Source organism: Nomia melanderi, unplaced genomic scaffold, assembly GCF_051020985.1.
Source record: "Nomia melanderi isolate GNS246 unplaced genomic scaffold, iyNomMela1 scaffold0187, whole genome shotgun sequence".
Taxonomy (NCBI): Eukaryota; Metazoa; Arthropoda; class Insecta; order Hymenoptera; family Halictidae; genus Nomia; species Nomia melanderi.
The window spans coordinates 45,001-52,500 of record NW_027475302.1 but is presented as its reverse complement, the minus strand read 5'-3'; the positions used below and the strand labels follow the sequence as shown (position 1 = coordinate 52,500).

Genomic DNA, 7,500 nt, shown 5'->3' with positions numbered 1-7,500 from the left:
AGAGTAAAACGCGAATTCATACTATGAAAACTTACGTCTCTCGACGATGGGACGATCCACGCGAAGAGTTGTTTACGGGCACGCGTATGGTGCGATTGCGTCGATTCGCTTTTCTGTACGGGGAGAAATAGAACGTTGAGTTGACTTATCGGGTCTTCGTTGGAATTACCGTCGCTGGCATTGTAAACTCCAGATGACCTTGTGATTCCTTCGTCGGGCACTGGTAAAGGGTGGCGATGATGCGTTCTATAATAGAAATACCCGTCGTAGCGTTTCTTCCGAGTCAACCCGCTCACGAAACTCTCTCTCGTCGTGGAATCCCCGCGTCGGAGAGTAAAACGCGAATTAATACTATGAAAACTTACGTCTCTCGACGATGGGACGATCCACGCGAAGAGTTGTTTACGTGCACGCGTATGGTGCGATTGCGTCGATTCGCTTTTCTGTACGGGGAGAAATAGAACGTTGAGTTGACTTATCGGGTCTTCGTTGGAATTACCGTCGCTGGCATTGTAAACTCCAGATGACCTTGTGATTCCTTCGTCGGGCACTGGTAAAGGGTGGCGATGATGCGTTCTATAATAGAAATACCCGTCGTAGCGTTTCTTCCGAGTCAACCCGCTCACGAAACTCTCTCTCTCGTCGTGGAATCCCCGCGTCGGAGAGTAAAACGCCGAAGGCTTACTATGAAACTTACGTCTCTCGACGATGGGACGATCCACGCGAAGAGTTGTTACGTGCACGCGTATGGTGCGATTGCGTCGATTCGCTTTTCTGTACGGGGAGTAATAGAACGTTGAGTTGACTTATCGGGTCTTCGTTGGAATTACCGTCGCTGGCATTGTAAACTCCAGATGACCTTGTGATTCCTTCGTCGGGCACTGGTAAAGGGTGGCGATGATGCGTTCTATAATAGAAATACCCGTCGTAGCGTTTCTTCCGAGTCAACCCGCTCACGAAACTCTCTCTCGTCGTGGAATCCCCGCGTCGGAGAGTAAAACGCGAATTCATAGTATGGAAACTTACGTCTCTCGACGATGGGACGATCCACGCGAAGAGTTGTTACGTGCACGCGTATGGTGCGATTGCGTCGATTCGCTTTTCTGTACGGGGAGCAATAGAACGTTGAGTTGACTTATCGGGTCTTCGTTGGAATTACCGTCGCTGGCATTGTAAACTCCAGATGACCTTGTGATTCCTTCGTCGGGCACTGGTAAAGGGTGGCGATGATGCGTTCTATAATAGAAATACCCGTCGTAGCGTTTCTTCCGAGTCAACCCGCTCACGAAACTCTCTCTCGTCGTGGAATCCCCGCGTCGGAGAGTAAAACGCGAATTCATAGTATGGAAACTTACGTCTCTCGACGATGGGACGATCCACGCGAAGAGTTGTTACGTGCACGCGTATGGTGCGATTGCGTCGATTCGCTTTTCTGTACGGGGAGCAATAGAACGTTGAGTTGACTTATCGGGTCTTCGTTGGAATTACCGTCGCTGGCATTGTAAACTCCAGATGACCTTGTGATTCCTTCGTCGGGCACTGGTAAAGGGTGGCGATGATGCGTTCTATAATAGAAATACCCGTCGTAGCGTTTCTTCCGAGTCAACCCGCTCACGAAACTCTCTCTCGTCGTGGAATCCCCGCGTCGGAGGGTAAAACGCGATATATAATAGTATATGCCAGTGGTTCGCGCGCGTCGTCTCTGAGATACGCGGTCGACAGAGTTCCGAAAACACGTGATGTGCCACGATTTCCGTGCGTCTTACATCTTTCGACGATGGGACGATCCACGCGAAGAGAACGTTCGTGCTTGCGTGAGGTGCAACAGCGTCGATTCGCTTTTCTGTACGGGGAGAAATAGAACGTTGAGTTGACTTATCGGGTCTTCGTTGGAATTACCGTCGCTGGCATTGTAAACTCCAGATGACCTTGTGATTCCTTCGTCGGGCACTGGTAAAGGGCGGCGATGATTCGTTCTATAATAGTAATACCCGTCGTAGCGTTTCGACCGATGTCACCCGCCACGAAAGTCTCTCTCGACGTGGAAACCCCGCGCCGAAGAGTAAACGCGAAGGCTTACCATACGAAAGAAAACGGTATTATACGCCTGTGGTATGTGCGTCTCGGCTCTGTGATACGCGATCGGCAGAGTTACAAAAAAACGTTGATGGGCCACGATTTCCGTGCGTCTTACATCTTTCGACGATGGGACGATCCACGCGAAGAGTAGTTACGTGCTCGCGCGAGGTGCGATAGCGTCGATTCGCTTTTCTGTACGGGGAGAAATAGAACGATGAGTTGACTTATCGGGTCTTCGTTGGAATTACCGTCGCTGGCATTGTGAACTCCAGATGACCTTGTGATTCCTTCGTCGGGCACTGGTAAAGGGTGGCGATGATTCGTTCTATAATAGAAATACCCGTCGTAGCGATTCGGCCGAGTCACCCGCCACGAAACTCTCTCTCGTCGTGGAATCCCCATGTCGGAGAGTAAAACGCGAAGGCTAACTATATATAAGAAATATATAGTATTATTTATGCCTGTGGTTCTCCGTTTGCCCTACTCTCAGATACGCGACTCGGAGAGTTACGAATAATCGTGATGGACCACGATTTCTGTACGTCTTACATCTTTCGACGATGGGACGATCCACGCGAAGAGATCATTCCTGCTTGCGTGAGGTGCGATAGCGCCGATTCGCTTTTCTGTACGGGGAGAAATAGAACGATGAGTTGACTTATCGGGTCTTCGTTGGAATTACCGTCGCTGGCATTGTAAACTCCAGATGACCTTGTGATTCCTTCGTCGGGCACTGGTAAAGGGTGGCGATGATTCGTTCTATAATAGAAATACCCGTCGTAGCGATTCGGCCGTGTCACCCGCCACGAAAATCTCTCTCGTCGTGGAATCCCCGCGTCGTAGAGTAAACGCGAAGGCTTGCTATAGAAGACTATAGTTTATACGCCTGTGGTTCACCGGTTGCCTGCTCTCCGGGGTACGCGATCGCGCAGGAGTTACGGAAGAACTTGATGGGCCACGATCTCCAAGCGGCTATATCTTTCGACGATGGGACGATTCACGCGAAGAGAACGTTCGTGCATGCGTGAGGTGCGATAGCGTTGATTCGCTTGTCTGTACGGGGAGAAATAGAACGATGAGTTGACTTATCGGGTCTTCGTTGGAATTACCGTCGCTGGCATTGTAAACTCCAGATGACCTTGTGATTCCTTCGTCGGGCACTGGTAAAGGGTGGCGATGATTCGTTCTATAATAGAAATACCCGTCGTAGCGTTTCGACCGATGTCACCCGCCACGAAATTCTCTCTCGTCGTGGAATCCCCGCGTCGGAGAGTAACCGCCGAAGGCTTGCTATAGAAGACTATAGTTTATACGCCTGTGGTTCACCGGTTGCCGGCTCTCCGGGGCACGCGATCGCGCGAAGGTTACGGAGGGACGTGAAGCGCCCGAGCAATGAAACGTCCGCAGGAGGAAACGAGCAACCGCCGAACATTGTTTCGCGACGTTTCCATAATGTATTGTCGTTTCGCTCGCATCCCGCTTCTTTCCCCTAGTTTCCTCGACGCGTAGTTTCGCAGCCTTAGTGGACGAATCATTCTCGATTCGAGGAAAGATATGCAGTGGGGCGTGCAATGAGCCCGCCAGAGACCACGATCTCCAATGCGTCTTTACATCTTTCGACGATGGGATGATCCACGCGAAGAGAACGTTCGTGCTTGCGCGAGGTGCGTTAGCGTCGATTCGCTTTTCTGTACGGGGAGAAATAGAACGATGAGTTGACTTATCGGGTCTTCGTTGGAATTACCGTCGCTGGCATTGTAAACTCCAGATGACCTTGTGATTCCTTCGTCGGGCACTGGTAAAGGGTGGCGATGATTCGTTCTATAATAGAAATACCCGTCGTAGCGATTCGGCCGAGTCACCCGCCACGAAACTGTCTCTCTTTCGTCGTGGAAACCCCGCGTCGGAGAGTAAAACGCGCGAAGGCTGTGACTGTAACATATATATATACAGTATACAATGCCTGTGGTTTTTGCGCGTGTCGGCTCTTCGGTATACGCGATCGGCCAGAGTTACGGAGGGACGGTGAAGCGCACGAGAAATTGAAACGGCCGCACGATTGGAACCGAGCAACCGTCGAACATTGTTTCGCGACGTTTCCATAATGCGTTTTCGTTTCGCTCGCATACCGCTTCTTTTCCCCTAGTCTCTGAGACGCGTTTTCGAGCCGTTCTTCTACTATCGATTCTCGTAGAGAGAAGGGACCGGGTAGTCTGGAAGTGGAACCCGCATCTTGCGTGTACCGTACACGGAATTGAGAGGACCGGCCGTGAAGCTCGTTTTAAAGCCGTGCGTCTGACACCCAACTCTTGCGCGCCAATTTCGCGGCAAGAGATAATATGGGACGAATGACCGGCAAAGAGCCAGCTGTGAAGTCTGTTTTTTTAATCGAATCCGTGGACGTGTGTATGCCGTAGCGTCGCTCGTCGTGTTCGTTCATGGTCGTTCCGAGAGAAAGAACGAAAGCGGTAACGAAGGGACCGGCCGTGAAGCTCGTTTTAAAGCCGCGCGTCTGACACCCAACTCTTGCGCGCCAATTTCGCGGCAAGAGATAACATGGGACGAATGACCGGCAAAGAGCCAGCTGTGAAGTCTTTTTTCATTATTTGCTTTCAATCGATCGATCGGTACGATTCGTGCAACGTTTCGCGCGATGCGACGCGAAAACATGCGCGCAACAATAGATGCGTCTGATCGGAAGAACGCGAGGGTCGACTGCACGCGATGGATTCAGTATCGGGTAGGATACAAAATATATCCCCGTCGTTTCCACGCGTGCGAGTCTTCTGCGTCTTTCGCGGGTTTTTGAATGCACTATACGCCCGGAACGTCGAGAAATATATACATATTACTTGAACGTTTTTCGTCTCGAAAGGCTTCGGTGTCGTCTCCAAGGCGACGCCTGAATCTCCTTCGCGCGCTGGTCGGAGATTCAGGTATCAACTTTTATCTTCTCTTTGAAAGAAGAGAGATATTAGGTCGAACAAATGAGAATAAAATTATATATGTGAAATATAAAATTTATACGATTACCCTGAACGGTGGATCACTTGGCTCGTGGGTCGATGAAGAACGCAGCTAATTGCGCGTCAACGTGTGAACTGCAGGACACATGAACATCGACATTTCGAACGCACATTGCGGTCCACGGATACAATTCCTGGACCACGCCTGGCTGAGGGTCGTTTACGTACCATACACTGCTTGCGTAGCTCTGTCAAATCCCCGCCGTCGTTCACCTCTTCGGATCGAACGTTTTTTTACCGAAGGGCGCAAAGAACGTTTCTGAGTCGGGTTAAGAGAAGGATGCTACGTACGAGCGAACGATGGGTGTCTCGTCGGCGTTTGTCGCGGACACGCGAAAATTCTGTGAATTTCACGGACAGTGTACGTTCTAGTTGTTGCAAAACGATCGGAATCGTTTGTATGGACTCGCGTGAGTGTTCGCGGCGTCGTGCGTCGTTCAATTACGACCGCCCGCGGATACCGCTCCACTGCGATATGGATCTGAGCGACAACTTTTTCGGCTGTTCGTGAGATGAACGGTTTCGTGTGTTTAGAAAAATTTTTTTTCCCGCGCTCCCGACGTCACCTGAAATGATGCGTCAGAGGTGAAAGAAAATATTAAGAAGTCGAGAGAGAGAGAGACTACACACGTTTTATTCATATTTTGTATACCGTGCGTGAGACGGATGTGCACGACACGTCGTATGTCGGTATATTACCGACTGGCCCCAGGGAGATTGTTTTCTTCCTCTCTTACGAATGAGATGTACGTTTCGGAGGATCGTCGTTACCGAAACACACGGCAAAACGAGACTTCTCGCAGCAGAACCTTTATACACAATACACATCGACTCTTTTTACCCCGAGAGAGAGAGAAAAGGTGTATTTCTTTTTTTTATTTTTCGAATTCGACGCACGAACGCTTTGACGACTGGAGAAAAACACGGTGTGTGTTAAAATCGTGCGGGACGAGCATGCGTATTCGTAACGGGTCGAATAGTTCTTATTCCCCGTCGTCGCGTGTCCTCGCTGGACCACCACCGTGCGCTTCCGCCACGTTCAGTTGAATTTCGAAATATATATATATAAAAAGAATCACCATATACTCTCTTTCGGGAGGTGTATTTTTATCGGTTTCTGCTATAGAGAAGAGACGGAGATCGTGTTGTGAGGTGTAACGTTTCTGTATCCCCGTTTCGGAGGATCGTCGTTATCGGCGGAACACACGTCAAAACGAGACTTCTCGCAGAACCTTTATACACAATACACATCGACTCTTTTACCCCGAGAGAGAGAAAAGGTGTTTTTCTTTTTTTTTTATTTTTCGAATTCGACGCACGAACGCTTTGACGACTGGAGAAAAACACGGTGTGTGTTAAAATCGTGCGGGACGAGCATGCGTATTCGTAACGGGTCGAATAGTTCTTATTCCCCGTCGTCGCGTGTCCTCGCTGGACCACCACCGTGCGCTTCCGCCACGTTCAGTTGTATTTCGAAATATATATATATATATAAAAAGAATCACCATATACTCTCTTTCGGGAGGTGTATTTTTATCGGTTTCTGCTATAGAGAAGAGACGGACGATCGTGTGTGACACCACGTGGTAACGTTTCCGTATCCCCGTAAAATACGTTTATCTTTTCTCGTAGAAAAGAGAGAGGAAGAGGCAGGAGCTCCTCTTTGGCGAGGCTTTCGAACGTCGCGTCCCGTCCGCCGGAATATAATGATATAAATATATAACCGCCGCCGACTTTGTGCGAAAGCGTTGAAACGAACGCGTCGGTCGCCCCATGGTGTGTGTTTGTCGTGTCTTCTTTTCCTCTTCTGCACTTCTCTTCACTGTCGATCGCGAGACCGCGCGAGATCCGCTTCGGTCGTCCAGTCCCCGAAAATTCTTCTCGGACGGGCGTTAAAGTTAACCGGAGCGCGAGATCGTCTAGCGAGAGTCTTTTTCGCGATCGAGTAAAATGTGATAGAAGAAGGAGAAGAGTGTAAAAAGAGAATATAGACACGCGACGCAGCAGAGACCACTGGTGAGGCGCATAAGACGCGTTCGCGAACGATTTTTCGCGACGATACGGAGTCGCGCGTGTCGCGGTATATTTATCATTTATATACGTTATAATATGAATATTGTTGTGTTCGAACGCACTCTCCTCTAGACTTTGTTTTTTTTGCCTTTGAGCGATTTTTATGAAATTCGATTGAATTTTCATACAATTCACGTTCACGACGACCTCAGAGTAGGCGAGATTACCCGCTGAATTTAAGCATATTACTAAGCGGAGGAAAAGAAACTAACAAGGATTTCCTTAGTAGCTGCGAGCGAACAGGAATTAGCCCAGCACTGAATCCCGCGGTTCCGCCGTAGGGAAATGTAGTGTTCAGGAGGGTCCATTTATCCCGTGACGT

The 7,500-nt window shown here is 49.5% G+C and overlaps 1 non-coding gene and 1 pseudogene across 1 annotated transcript; both read left to right on the top strand.

The window, feature by feature from the left end:
- The first annotated feature begins 5,109 nt into the window (after positions 1-5,109).
- LOC143175794 (5.8S ribosomal RNA) lies at positions 5,110-5,264 on the top strand. Its single transcript, XR_013000469.1, has one exon. It is a non-coding gene; the product is annotated as a 5.8S ribosomal RNA (ribosomal RNA).
- A 2,057-nt stretch (positions 5,265-7,321) lies between these two features.
- LOC143175793 (large subunit ribosomal RNA) overlaps positions 7,322-7,500 on the top strand; it is a 6,563-nt pseudogene continuing 6,384 nt past the window's right edge.